General features: G+C 39.0%; 2 protein-coding genes across 3 annotated transcripts in view; one reads left to right on the forward strand and one right to left on the reverse strand.

Moving 5' to 3' along the window:
- The window catches only part of AP3M2 (adaptor related protein complex 3 subunit mu 2), a 109,623-nt gene extending 95,085 nt beyond the window's left edge, over positions 1-14,538 (reverse strand). The window contains exon 1 of the mRNA XM_040449161.1: positions 14,470-14,538. The gene's annotated coding sequence lies outside the window, so the exon portion shown is untranslated. The remainder of the gene's footprint in view (positions 1-14,469) is intronic.
- Positions 14,454-14,692, forward strand: part of KAT6A (lysine acetyltransferase 6A) — a 114,426-nt gene continuing 114,187 nt past the window's right edge. For both annotated transcript variants that reach the window (XM_040448657.1, XM_040448863.1), the window contains exon 1: positions 14,454-14,554. The gene's annotated coding sequence lies outside the window, so the exon portion shown is untranslated. The remainder of the gene's footprint in view (positions 14,555-14,692) is intronic.

Below are 14,692 nucleotides of genomic sequence, written 5' to 3' on the forward strand. Positions count from 1 at the left end.
CTGTGAAGAGTGGAAGTTTGACTTCCTCCTGGCCGATTTGGATGCCTTTTATTTCTTTGTGTTGTCTGATTGCAGAGGCTAAGACTTCCAATATTATGTTGAATAACAGTGGCCAAAGTGGACATCCCTGTCTTCTTCCTGACCTTAGGGGGAAAGCTCTCAGTTTTTCCCCATTGAGGATGATATTAGCATTGGGTCATTCATATATGGCTTTAATGATCTTGAGGTATGCTCCTTCTATCCCTACTTTCTTGAGGGTTTTTATCAAGAAAGGATGCTGTATTTTGTCAAATGCTTTCTCTGCATCTATTGAGAGGGTCATATGGTTCTTGTCCTTTCTTTTAGAGATGTGATGAGACACGTTAATTGTTTTGCAGATATTGAACCAGCCCTGCATCCCAGGTATAAATTCCACTTCGTTGTGGTGAATAATTTTTTTAATGTTGGAGCCAGTTGGCTAATATCTTGTTGAGGATTTTTGCATCCATGTTCATCAGGGAAATTGGTCTATAGTTCTTTTTAGTGTGGTCTCTGTCTGGTTTTGGAATTTTTCCTCCTGTTCTTAATTAGCTGAGAGATTTTTATCAGGAAGAGATGCTGGACTTTGTGAAATACTTTTTCTGTATCTATTGAGATGATCATATAATTTTTCTTTTTTAGTCTGCTACTGAGGTGAATTACATTGATTGATTTTTAAATGTTAAACTGGCCTTACATTCCTGGGATAAACCCAATTGGTCACGATACATTATCTATTTTATATACAGTCAGATTCAATTCACTAAAAATTTTAAGAGAGTTTTGGATCTATGCATCTATGTTCATGAAGGAAATTCCTTTTCTAGTAATGTCTTTTGTGTTGGAATTAGAGTAATCTGACCTCAGAAAATGAGTTTGGAAATATTCTCATCCCTTCAGTTTTCTGGAAAAACTCATGTGGAGTTGGTTTTATTTATTGTTTGTTTGTTTGTTTGTAGAATTTACCAGTGAGACCATATATGCCTGAAATATCTTTGCAGGTTTTTAAACTATTAATTCCATTCCTTTAATAGATGTAGGGTTATTCAAATTATCTGTTCCTTCTTGTGTGACCTGTAGTAGATTATGTCTTTCAATCCAACTTGTCGAATGTATTAGCCTACAGTTGTTCATAATATTCCTTATTGTTCTTTTATTGTATGGAGGATCTGTGGTTATGTCTCCCCTTTCATTTTTTTATATTGTTCACTCAAGTCTTCTCTCTTTGTTTTTCTAGTCAATCTTCTTAAAATATAATGGTTTTCTAAATATTTTCAACATGCCCTTAGTTTCATTTATTTTATTTTTCCATTGCTTTTCTGCTTTCCATTCTGTGAATTGCACCTTTTATTATTTCCTCCTTTCTGCTTACAATGGGGGGGGGGGGGGTATTTGCTCTTTTGCTCTTCTTTTTCTAATTTCCTAACGTAGATGACTTGCTAATTGATTTGAGACAGTTCTTCTCTTCTAATATAACCATTTAATGCTCTAAATTGCCTTCTAAGCACTGACTTTAGCTGGACTCCACACATTTTGATATGTTTCTTCTCATTTTCATTCAATAAAACATTTTCTAATTTCTTTTGTGGTTTCTTCTTTGATCCATATGTTGGTTAATTGGCAAATATTTACTGATTTTCAAGATAAATTTCTGTAGTTAATATCCAGTTTAATTTTATTTTTATCAGAGGTAATACTTTATATAGTTTTAATCCTCTTAGATTTACTGAAACTTGTTTTATGACCCAGAATATAGTCCATCTTGGTGATATTTTGTGTGCACTAGCAGAGAACATGGATTGTTCTTTTGTTGAGTATGATGTTCTATAAGTCTCAATTAGTTGACAATGTTTTCCAAGGGTTCCATATCATTACTCATTTTCTTTCACTGATTTTTATCAGTTACTGATATAGGATGTTGAAAGGTTTAACTATAATTGTAGATCCGTCTATTTCTCTTTTCATTTCTTTCATGTTTTGCTTCAGCATTTTGAATGTCTGTCTAAACTAATTTCAAATATTGTTGACCCTCTAACAGCACAGTTTGAACTACATGAGTCCACTTATATGTTAATTTTTTAAATATTTATTTATTTATCTATTTATTTATTAATGTTTTATTTATTTTTGAGACAGAGAGAGACAGAGCATGAGCAGGGGAGGGGCAGAGAGAGAGGAAGACACAGAATCTGAAGCAGACTCCAGGCTCTGAGTTGTCAGCACAGAGCCCGACACGGGGCTGGAACTCACCAACCACGAGATCATGACCTGAGCCGAAGTTGGACGCTCAACTGACTGAGCCACCCAGACACCCCCTTATGTGAATTTTTTTTAAACAAATATGTTGGACAATTTTTTGGAAATTTGAGGTTTGTAAAGTTTAGAAATATCAAAACAATTAAGAAATAGTTAGGTATGTCATGAATGCAAAAAATGTATGTAGATACTAGTCTATTTTATCATTTACTGCCATAAAATATGTCCAAATTATAAAAAGTTAAAATTCATCTAAATTTATGCACACCAACACTTAACAGACCTAACAAGGTGCCATTTGGTTGAGAAAAATGTAAACAAACATGAAGATGCCATACTAAATCATAGCTGCATACAATTAACTGCAGTATATACTGTTCACCGTAATAATTTTGTAGTCACCTCCTGTTGCTATTGTGAGCTCAAGTGTTGCAAGTATTCCCTTAAAACACCATGTGATGCTAATCATCTCCGTGTGAACAGTTTGACTCTCCAGTAAATTTTGTATCACAGTAAAAAGTGATTTCTTATAGTTCTTGTGTATTTTTCATTGTGTTTAGTGCAATACTGTAAACTGAATAACACCATAGGACCCATACAAAGCCCCACTTGGTGATGTCGGAAGTGCTCCCAAGAAGCAGAGATAAGTCATGACATTACAAGAAAAAGTTGAATTGCTTGATACATGTGGTAGATTGAGGTCTGCAGCTGCAATTGCTCACCATTTCAAGATAAATGAATCCAATGTAAGGACCATTGTAAAAAAAAAAAAGAAAAGGAAATTCCTGAAGCCATTGCTGCAGCTATTCCAGAAGGCATGAAATGCCTTTTCCTCCTGTATTGAAAATGCAACTTTTATGTGAGTACTGAATTGCTATAAGGCATACCCACAGACTCTAATAAGTTTGGGGAAAAACTGAAGTTATTATATGACAACTCAAAGCAAAAGGAAGGTGAAGGATCTAAAGCTGGGGAATTTAATGCCAGCAAAGGATGGTTTGATATTTCAGAAAGAGGTTTGGCTAAAAATGTCAAACCCTAAGCCTTGGAGAGCAAAGATAAATACCAGCTGCCAATCTTTTGGATGTACAACAAGAAGTCTGGGACAATAAGAATCCCTTTTCTTGATTGGTTCCATTGATGAATTCCATTGATGAAGTTAGAAAGTACTTTGCCAGTAGAGACTGCCTTTTAAGGTTCTTCTGCTATTGGACAATGCCCCTGCCCACTCAGAACCTAATGAATTCAATGCCAAAGGTATAGAAGTGGTCTACTTGCTCCAAAACAGAACATCTCTAATTCGGTCTCTAGATTGGGGGGCATAAGGACCATTAAGGCACAGTACTCTATGAAAGGATTGTCAATGTTATGGAAGAGAACTTTGACAGAGAACATCATGGAAGTCCGAAAGGATTACATGACTGAAGATGCCATTGCTGTTATAGAAAAAGCTGTGAAAGCCATTAAGCCTGAAACAGTTAAGTTCCTGCTGGAGAAAACTGACTGAGTCCAGATGCTCTGCATAACTTCACAGGATTTACAACAGAGCCAATCAAGGAAATCAAGGACTGTGGATATGGCCAATAATGGGGGGTGGGGTGGGGTCGGAGGGGGGGGGGTTGGTGAAGTGTCTCAAGATCCGGATCTTGGAGAAATTCAAGAGCTAATAGATACCATCCCAGAGGAATTAACAGAAGATGATTTGATGGAGATGAGTGTTTCTGAACCAGTGCCAGACAATGAGAAAAGAGAGGAAGAACAAGCAGTGCCAGAAAACAAATTGACATTAGACAATTTGGCACAAGCCTTCTGATTATTTAGGACTACTTTTGACTTCGTTTACAACATGGACCCTTTTATGGGAAGAAGGATTGGTGGAAGAAGGATTGGTATCATATAGCAACTTTTTAGAGAAATAAAAGAGCAAAACAGTCAGAAATTATGATGCATTTCTATAAGGTACACTGAGCATGTCTTTCTCTCCTGCCTCCTTCCGCATCTTCCACCTCTTCCCCCTCTGCCACACCTGACACAGCAAGACCAAACTCTTCTCTTCCTCCTCCTCCTCAGCCCTCCCAACAAAAGACGATGATGATGAAAGCCTTCATGATGATCCACCTTCACTTAATAGAAAATAAATAAATAATAATAATCATGCCATACAGCTAATAAACCTATCTGTTGTATATGTGTGTGTATCTTTGTGTGAAAATCTAATAACTGTACAGTGAGAATTGCAAGAGACCTTTTTTGTGTTATCATCACTGTCATCACTTAAGTATTCATGGTGTAAAATATCAGGTGCAGGGGTTCTGGCTGGCTCAGTTGGAACAAAATGTGAGTCTTGATCTCAGGGTTATGAGTTCAAGTGCCATAGTGAGTGAGGAGTCTACTTAATAAAAAAAAAAAAATCACGTGTAAGGCTCGTATGGAAGAGTGAATAGCCTATCCTCACACAGGCACAAGGTGATATTTAGTATAAATTAATAATGTGCTAGTTTTCTTTTTTATAATTTTGCTTTCAAAGAATTACATCACTATATAGTACACCTCTCTCGTAGTTGAAGAAACTATCAGCATATCATCACCAATAAGTGGTTTTTAAAAAGTATAACAATGTTTCCAATACTGCATTATAAATATGATGGTAATACTATATGCCATAAATATTGTATAATAATTCATTCATTAATGTATAGGCTAGGGTACTGTGAAGCAATTGTTATTGATTGATTGATTATAGTAGGCATATTGTATTGATTATGGCAATCATATTGCTACTTCTGTTATCAATGCATGAATCATTATACCTGTAAATAAATATGAATTTCTTTTTCACATTATCGTTTTATTTTTGACATCTACTGTTAATAATATGTATAACATCCACAGTGTTTTGTATCATATAAGACAATATTGATGTAGGTACTGAGAGACATAATCAGAAGATGTAAATTTACAGTACCAATAAATACAGTACAGTATTATAAATATATCTTCTCGGGGTACCTGGGTGGCTCAATCAGTTAAGTGTCTGACTTACGATTTCAGCTCAGGTCATGATCTCATGGTTTGTGAGTTCGAGCCCCACATTGGACTCTCTGCTGATGCATGGAGACTGCTTGGGATTCTCTTTCTCCCTCTCTCTCTGCCTCTCCCCTGCTTGAGCTGTCTCTCTCTCTCTCTCTCAAAATAAAAATATTAAAAAAAATTTTAAAATGTACTTTCTCTTCTTTATGATTTTCTTTTTTTTAAATGTTTATTTTTGAGAGAGAGAGAGACAGAGAGACAGAGCACAAGCGGGGGAGGGGCAGAGAGAGAGAGGGAGACACAATCTGAAGCAGGCTCCACGCTCTGAGCTGTGGGGCTTGAACTCAAGAACCGTGAGTGAGATCATGACCTAAGCCGGAGTTGGACAATTAATGGACTGAGCCACCCAGGTGCCTCCTTTATGATTTTCTCAATAATGTTTTCTTTTCCTTGGCTTACTTTATTTTTACATTTAAAAACAATTTTTTTATCCTTATTTATTTTTGAGAGAGAGAAAGACAGAGTGTGAGTGGGAGAGGGGCGGAGAGAGAGAGGAAGACACAGAATCTGAAGCAGGCTTCAGGCTCTGAGCTGTCAGCACAGAGCCTGATGTGGGGCTCAAACTCACAAACTGCAAGATCATTACCTGGGCTGAAGTCAGAGGCTTAACCAACTGAGCCACTCAGGCACCCTATCCTAGCTTAGTTTATTGTAAAAATACAGTATATAAGGGTGCCTGGGTAGCTCACTCTGTTAATTGTCTGACTTCAACTCAAGTCATAATCTCATGGTTCATGGGTTTGAGCCCCGTGTTGGACTCTGGGCTGACAGCCAGGAGACTGGAGCCTGCTTCAGATTCTGTGTCTCCTTCTCTTGCTGCCCCTCCCCCATTTGCACTCTGTCTTGCTCCCTCAAAAATAAACATTAAAAAAAAGAATACAGTATATAATACATATAACATACAAAATATGTGTTATTTGAGGGTTCATGACTGTTCATGTTGTTAGGAAGGCTTCCAGTCAGGCTGTTAGTAGTTAAGTTTTTGGAGAGTCAAAAGTTATACACAGAGTTTTGAGTTTGCATGGGTTGGCACCCCTAAACCCAGTATTGCTCAGGAGTCAACTGTACGTTTAGATTGTTAATGTCCTCTTGATGAATGAACTCTTTTGTCATTCTAAAATATCTTTTTTTATTCCTGATAATATTCCCTGTTCCAAAATATACCTTTTTTAAATATTATATGTAGCAATTTTAGCATTCTTTTCACTAGCATTTGCTTTGCATATCTTTCCCCATTCTTTTAATCCAAGCTACTTGTGTATTTTTACTTAAAATTTATTCCTTACAGGGACGTCTGGGTGGCTCATTTGGTTGAGCCTCTTACTTTTGATTTTAGCTCAGGGTCATGGGATCAAGCCCCATGTCCTCTGTCTGCATAGAGCTTGCTTGGATTCTCTCTCTCCCTCTACCTTTCACCCCTGCTAATGTTCTCTCTCTAAACTTAAAAATAAATTGTTTGTTATAGACATCATATATTTGGTTCATGCTTTTATCCAATCTAATAATCTGTACCTTATAAATTTCTTTTTTTAAAAGTAATTTCTGCCCCCAATATGTGGCTCAAACTCACGACTCCGAGATTGGATGTTTTACCAACTGAGCCAGCCAGGTGCCCCAATAATCTGTACTTTTTAATTGGATATTTTATACCATTTATATCTAATATAACTGCTAATATGGTTGAGTTTAAAATCTATCATTTTGCTATAGTTTTCTATTTGTCTCATCTGTACTTTTCTCCTTTTTTCTTAGAATCTTTTAGATTCTGTAATTTTGTGACTCTATTTCTAGTATTGGCCTATTAGGTATATCTTACTTTTATTATTGTTATTATTATTATTACTTTAGGGGCTGCTCTGGAGTTAGCAGTATGCATCTTTGTCTTACCTCACTCTACCTTCAAATAGTATACCATTGCATGTACATGGTAAAACCTTGCAACCACTTCCCCAGACAACTGCATCTCAACCTCACTTCTACTGAGTTTTAAACTCCACAGACATTATTATTAATTTGCCTTAAAAATCAATCTTATAAACAGATTTAAATTTTAAAAATATATAGATATATACTTATCCACACATTTCTCATTTCCAGGACACTTAATACTTTTCCATAAATCCAAATTTCCATCTAATAAAAGATATATCCTTTTCTCTTCTTTCTGAAGAAAATTTTCCAACATCTCTGGCAGTTGAAGACAGCTAGTGATAAGCTGTCTTAGCGGTTTTTTTGGTCTGAAAATCTTTATTTTCCCTTCATTTCTGAAAGATATTTTTACTGAATAAAGAATTATAGTTTGTTCTTTTTTATCTTTCTGAAACGTAAAGGTATTAAAAATTTTTTTTTAATGTTTATTCATCTTTGAGAGACAGAGCATGAGTGGGGAAAGGGCAGAGAGAGGAAGACACAGAATCCAAAGCAGGCTCCAGGCTCTGAGCTGTCAGCACAGAGCCTGACATGGGGCTTGAACCCTCGAACTGCGAGATCATGACCTGAGCCAAAGTCGGGTACTCTACCGACTGAGCCACCCTGGTGCCCCAAGGTATTTTAAAAATTTTCTTCTTGGTTGTATAGTTTCTAATGAGAAGCTGGGTATAATTCTTTGTTGCTTTATATATATCATGTCTTTTTTTTTTTCCCCTGGCAATTGTTAAGATTTTTCTCTTTATCATTGGTTTTCAGCAATTTTACTAAAATATGCCTTGGAGTGGTTGTGACTTTGTTTATTCTGTTTGGTGTTCATTGAACTCCTTGGATTTGTGGGTTGATAGTTTTTATTCAATTTGGGAATATTACAGCCATTATTTCTTCAAATCTCTCCACCAGCTCTTAATATAGGAAAAATTCATACTGAGGGATAATATTAAGTCCTCCTGAGGACTGTACCTAAGGCCATAAATATTTAAAGGTTTTTCTATCCTGGCTTTTGGAAACAGGTGCTGTTTCCATCCATATGGGTATTCTGGGAATTGTTTTACCTTTTTTGGTGATTCTTTTGGTAATTCACCACCCTTTTTTGGTGATTCTTTTCCTCAATTAGTTTCTCCTCGAAAAGGTACAAATCAGTGTTCATCCACAGAATCAAAAGGACTCCTCTGTAGATACTGAATTATGTATCCATGCATCTTCTTCCTTTCTGTTTGTCTTGCAAATGTTAGCTGTCTTGGTTTCCCTCAGTTCTGATATTAGCCTCCTCAACTCAGCACTGTTGTGAGCTCTTGGGTCCCCACTCTCTGTGCTATGGCCTAGAAACCTTCTCAAAGGAGTTGGCTGGAACAATTATATGGCTCAATTGTTTACTTCTCTATGTTTTAGTGATCACTGTCTTATGCTGTTATCCAATATCTGAAAACCATTGTTTCATTTATTTTGTCAGGTTTTCTAGTTGTTTTTGAGGGGAGGATGAATCCAGTCCCCCATTATTCAATCATGGTTAGAACAGAAGTTCTTACCTGGAGAGTTTTTAAAAATAGAGGGCCAAATTCATCTCACTCTCAAAAACTCTAATTCAGTAGGTCTGGTATGGAATTCTGGAGTCTTTACTTATTAAAAAGTACTCACATGATTCTGATATACACACAGTTGGAAACTGTATCTTGATACTTTAGGAAAGGCTTGTTCATACATTCTTCTAATTAAAAGGAAGGACAGACGTTTTTCATTTTTAAAACTTTTCCTCATTCTGAGTATGATGGAGTAATTACAGCCAACCAATAATGATCCGACTTAAAATAATTAAGTGAGCAGATACAATATAAAACATCTATTTGGAGGCATCAGCAAGCAGCTGAGGCAACCAGGACTCAAGAGGACACAATCTTAAAGAAGGGAATCTAAACCTAGAGGTGATATGATATTCTTTAGCACCTTTGTCCCTCAGGAAAATTCTGGGCATCAGATCACCTGAGTTTTGGAACAGAGCAAAGAAAAAGGCCCCAAGAGGCAAAGACACAGGCAGGGATTTGGGCCATTAAGCAAGGATGGAGAGACAAAACTTAAAGACCAGAAGGGCCAGATTCCCAGGGAGAAAGGAGAGTGAAGGAGCCTAATACTCTGCTAGTTTCCCACAGGGGACTTGCCAAATTCTGAAGATGCATGAGAAAGAAAGCTAACCTACCAGGCAGAAAACCTCTGAAAAGCAGAGTGGAGTTTTTTGTTCTGAGAAAACAAGGATTAGACTTGAGTATTCACTGGGGCCAAGGACCCCAGGGAACACACAGGACTCTCAGTTGAACACCTGCAGAGTTGTGCGACAGGAAAAGCAGCAAAACAGAGGTGGACTAAGCCTTGCCAAAACCCAACCTCAAGTTAGTTCAGTTTCTGATTAAGGTGTTCAGGTCTCACTCCAACTACTTTGTAAGGGACAGAGTGAACCCTCTCTAAATGAAGGTAATACTATCCAGAGCTTCTGTGATTTTTCATACTTAATGTGTGGCATTCTATTAAAAAGTACCAGGCAGGCCAAGAGCCAGTAAAAACAAAATGACCAAAAACAAATGGAAAGTATATACAATAGAAATAGACCCACAGAAGATCTAGCTATTGTAATGATCAGAATGAGGTTTAAAATTGCTAGGATTGATATATCAAGAAAGTATAGGCAAAAGTGGAGAACATAAATAAAAAGATGGAGAATTTCTCCAAATGCATTGATTTTATTATAAAAAAACATATGAAAATTCTAGAACTTAAAAATACAATGACCAATATTAAGAACTCAACAGATTGAAGAGAAAATTTAGATAGATAGGTACATCATATACAGACTCATGCAAAAAGAGGCAAAAAAGATGAGAGGCAATATAGATGGTAAAGAGTGAAAAATTCTGACATATGTATAACTGAAATCCTAAAAGGAAAAGAGAGATGGGAAGATAGTGACCAAGAATTTTCCAAAACAGGTAAAAGATATTATGCCATAGATTCAAGGAATGCCATGAGAGGTACTCACCCCACTCAAGAACCCAAGTGAGATACATACAAAGAAAACCACATCTAGACATATCACAGGAAAACTGTTGAAAACTGAAGAAAAAAAATACTAAAAGGAGCTAGAGGGAAAAAGACATTTCTTTCTTTCTTTCTTCCTTTCTTTTTGAGAGAAAAAGGGGGTGCAAGTGAGGGAGGGGCAGAGAGAGAGAGAGAATCCCACAGGGGACAGAGAGGGAGACAGAGGGAGGGAGAGACAGAGAGAGAAAAGTGGGGTTTACCTGAAGTGGGGCTGGAGCTCACCCAATGCAGGGCTCAGTGTTGTGACTGTGAGATCATGACCTGAACCAAAGTCTGATGCTTAACCAAGGAGCCACTCAGGCACCCCAAAAGATGTTATTTTTCAAAGGAGTGACAAAGGAATGATGGAAACCAGAGGACATCTTCAAATTGCTGGGGGGAAAAACTTGCTAAATCAGAATGCTAAACTAGAATTACTATACTCAGTAAATATATTAAGGATAAAATGAAGTTTGTAGGCAAACAAAAATGGAAAGAACTTGTCACCAGCAGACCTGCTCTGAACACAAGAATTATTCAAACACAAGGCAAAAATTCCATTCAGAAGCACATAAATGCATATTGGAACAAGGTGTAAATAATGGGTAAGTGTGTAGGTAAACATAATGAGTACTGACTGTACAGAACACTGATTATAAAATCTTGCACGGCTTAAAATATATGTGCAATTAAAATCCATAACAACAATAAACAAAAAAGAGGAAGGGGTAAGTGGGAGCACAGTATTCTAAGGTTTTAGCATTCTTGGGGAAGTGGTAAAAGTAGTCATTTATAATATAGTGCAATAAGTAAAACAGGCATGTTGTAATGTAAGACTTCTAAGAGAATGTGTAATTAAGGGACATCTGGGTGACTCAGTCTGTTAAATGTCCTACTTCAGCTCAGGTCATGATGTAACAGTTTGTGAGTTCAAGCCCTGCATCAGGCTCTCGGCTGTCAGTGCAGAGCCTGCCCTGGATCCTCTGTCTCCCTCTCTCCCTGCCCCTGCCCTCCCCTGCCAAAATAAATAAACATTAAAAAAAATAGTTATTTAAAAAAAATAGGAGAATGTGTAATTAAGAAGTTAATAGAGGAGATTAATGGCATATTGAAAATATTTTAATTCAAAAGAAGGCAAGAAAGAACAGAATAAGGGATGTAAATAAGTGGGCAAAAGGAAATACCTAGTAAGATGGCATGTATAAATCCAAATACAGCAGTAATTATATTAAATATAAATGGACTAAAGCTTTTCCTGTTGAAACAAGGATAGAACAGCTCTCCAATTTTAGGTTTGGCTTAACTCTGTGTAAAATGTAGTTAACAAATACAACTGAAAAGTCAGAACTCCTAGAGCAAAATGTGGAAGAGGTAAGTAACTTTCAGCTGCCAATGCCACAAGGCTGAATTCTGCATAAAGTTTAACCAAGAAAAACTGGCGGCACTTGGGTGGCACAGTCAGTTAAGCATCTGACTTAAGCTCAGGTCATGATCTCACGGTTCGTGGGTTCGAGCCCCATGTCGGGCTCCGTGGGACAGTCCAGAGGCTGGAGCCTGCTTTGGAATCTGTGTCTCCTTCTCTCTGCCCTTTCCCCACTAGTGCTCTGTCTCTCTCTCTTTCAAAAATAAATAAATGTTAAAAAAAAAGAAAAGCAAAAGAGACAAACTGTCCTTTCAAGTCTGGGGTTGTTTTTTAACATGCAAAAGATAAGGACTTTAGTCTTTGTTGCAAAACTTTTATTTTGAGAAGACCTGAATGCACCATTACATTATGCAAATGTAAAATCAAAGATTCTCTATGGAAGCTTTTTGAAATGCTAAACTGTGTTTTGTTGTTGCAAATGGTTTTACATTTTTGCTACTGTGTGCCTAAACTCCAGTTTGGTCTTTTCACAGGATTGGCTATGAGTTAGTTTTCTTTCAAATTGTCCAAAGCAAACACAACTCATCTCTGTATTGTTTTTCTTGTGAAGACCACATACAAGTCTCAAATGAAGAACTCATTTTTCCCCTCCACCCAACACTACTTTTTTTTTTTTTTTCCTGGATGTATTTCCTTTATAATGGCTCCCATTTTACCTGAGAGTACATCTGTCTGATTCATCCAAGATGGAAAATATCCTTTCTATAGATTATCTTGTGTCCCCAAATTTCTCTCCTCATTTGGGGACATGGCTTGGATATAAGTGATGAATGGTGATTCAGTAAATCTCACCACACCACACTTAGTTATCATTGTCGGTATTGGATATTGAGTTGGCTCGGCTATCATCTGAAGATATATGTTATGTTATTACTGAATGATCTAGACAGTCTGTAGTGTAGAACAATAAGGCTAAGGATTGGAATGGAGAAAAGCTATAGAGAAAGGAAAGTAGAGGTCCAGGAATAAACAAGGCAGGGCTTGTGTTGGGGGTAAAAATTCCATCTTTTTTTAGTGGCTGAAAAAATTTTCATTCACTAGCAACCTTTTTATAAATGTGTATTTATTTTGAGACAGCTAGTGAGTGCGGGGTAGGGAGGAAGAGAGAGAGAGAGAGAGAATAGAATCCCAAGCAGTTTCCGTGGTGTCAGGGCAGAGCCCTATCCCAGGAACGTGAGATCATGACCTGAGCCAAAATCAAAAGTTGGAGGCTTAACTGAGCCACCCAGGCGCCTCTAATTTTTTTTTTTTTTTTTTTTTTGAGTCTGTACTGCTTGTACAAGACTATGCTGCTGGAGATGCAAAGAGGCATTGCAGAAGAGCATATGTTTGGGAATAGAGTCATTAAACGTACGCAAGAGCAATGTATCAAGTGCCAAAGGAATAGGGCAAATGGTGAATACTATAAGAGTTCAGAAAGGAGATACACATTAAAATTAAGGCAGTGAGTGAGAGGGTGGTTTTACAAGGGAACGCTGAGATAACATGAGGTATGGGGAGGACAGTTTATACAGAGGGGTACACAGCAGTTAAAAGTCCAGTAGCAGAAATACACTTCCACTAAGAATTATTAAGCATTTAGTATGTCTTTTTGTCATTTACTGCAGAAAAAAAAAAACAAAAAAACAAAACGTATGACTCAATCTCTGCCTCAAGGAGTTTACTAGATGAGAGATAAGACAAAGAAACATACATGCCACCAGAAGACAGGCCATGAAAAGTGCCAGTTCTTGGTTCAGCTTTCAATTTGGAAAAGAGCAATTCTGCATAGGGAATGGGTAGAAGACAAGCACTGGAACAAAAGAGATCAAGCCTTGAAACTCAGATGTGTGCCACAAAAGAGCTGTGTGACCTTGTGTAAGTCACTGGACCTGAGTCTTTGCTGTTTCTTTTAAAAACGGCTTGGTAAGGTCCAACAAGCCTCTCGGATGTGGGGAGGATGAAGTCATTGTGGTGAAAGGGCTTCACACGGTGTCTAAGTTTCCACCCTCTCCTCCCTCCTCATTGCACCTACTCTTTTTCCTACAGTAGGGTGACATGTGTGGGGTGCCATGGGAGCCAAAAGGGAATGATAAAGGGAGGCAACTTCCTCCCCGCTCTTTGTCCCCTCCCCACTCCCCCAGCTCTTGACCTCGGGTTCCGGGAGAGTTACTGTGGAAGTGGGGTGTGAGCACAGAAGTGGGGAGGGAGGATCTGCTAACTGTAAACAGACATCATCAGGAGTTCAGATAGTCTGGCTACCGGATTTCCGTGCCATACTGAAGCCACCCCACCCATGCGCCTGCCCTCAGTTTCCCCAGCTGTGTAATGGGGATATACCATTTCCTTTTCCCGCTATCTGCCTGACCTAACCGCGTGAGAAAGACAAGAAGGAACCCCCAGTTCTTGGCCTCCAGCCCCATCAGGTCCTCCTCCCACTTTGGCTTTGGCCTTTTGTACCGGCCCCACGTGACCTGCCCGGCCGGCTCTTCCCTCCTGTCCCGCCCCGCCCTCCGGCCTTTCCCGGCTCTCGGCGCAGCTCTTCCCGCTCCTCGCCCGCCCCCCTCTCGTGCGCCCCCGTCTCCGTCCCCCACGCCTCCCTCCCAGGCTGTTACCGCTCCCTCCCTCAGGCAGCCGTTCCCTCGCGACGCTTCCCCTCCCCCCGCGGCTGTTCCGCCGCCTCGCCTCCCCTCCCCCCGGCCGGAGCTCACTGTCTCCAAGATGGCGGCCGTGTCAGTTTGGGGCATCTCCGCGGTCCGGCCCGGGGCTCCGGGATCCCGGCTCTCTTCTCCCCCGGTAAGTAGCCGAGGAGCCTCCGGCGACTGCCCCTGGCCGTCGAGCCCGAGGCTGAGCCGCTCCGGAGCCGGCTCCGCCGCCTCGCGGGGTCGGCGGGCCGCTGCAGGCCCCGCCGCGGCCTGCGCCGCCTCCCGCTGC

The sequence above is a fragment of the Herpailurus yagouaroundi genome, unplaced genomic scaffold (genome assembly GCF_014898765.1).
Source record: "Herpailurus yagouaroundi ecotype Mexico unplaced genomic scaffold, PumYag 28, whole genome shotgun sequence".
Taxonomy (NCBI): domain Eukaryota; kingdom Metazoa; phylum Chordata; class Mammalia; order Carnivora; family Felidae; genus Herpailurus; species Herpailurus yagouaroundi.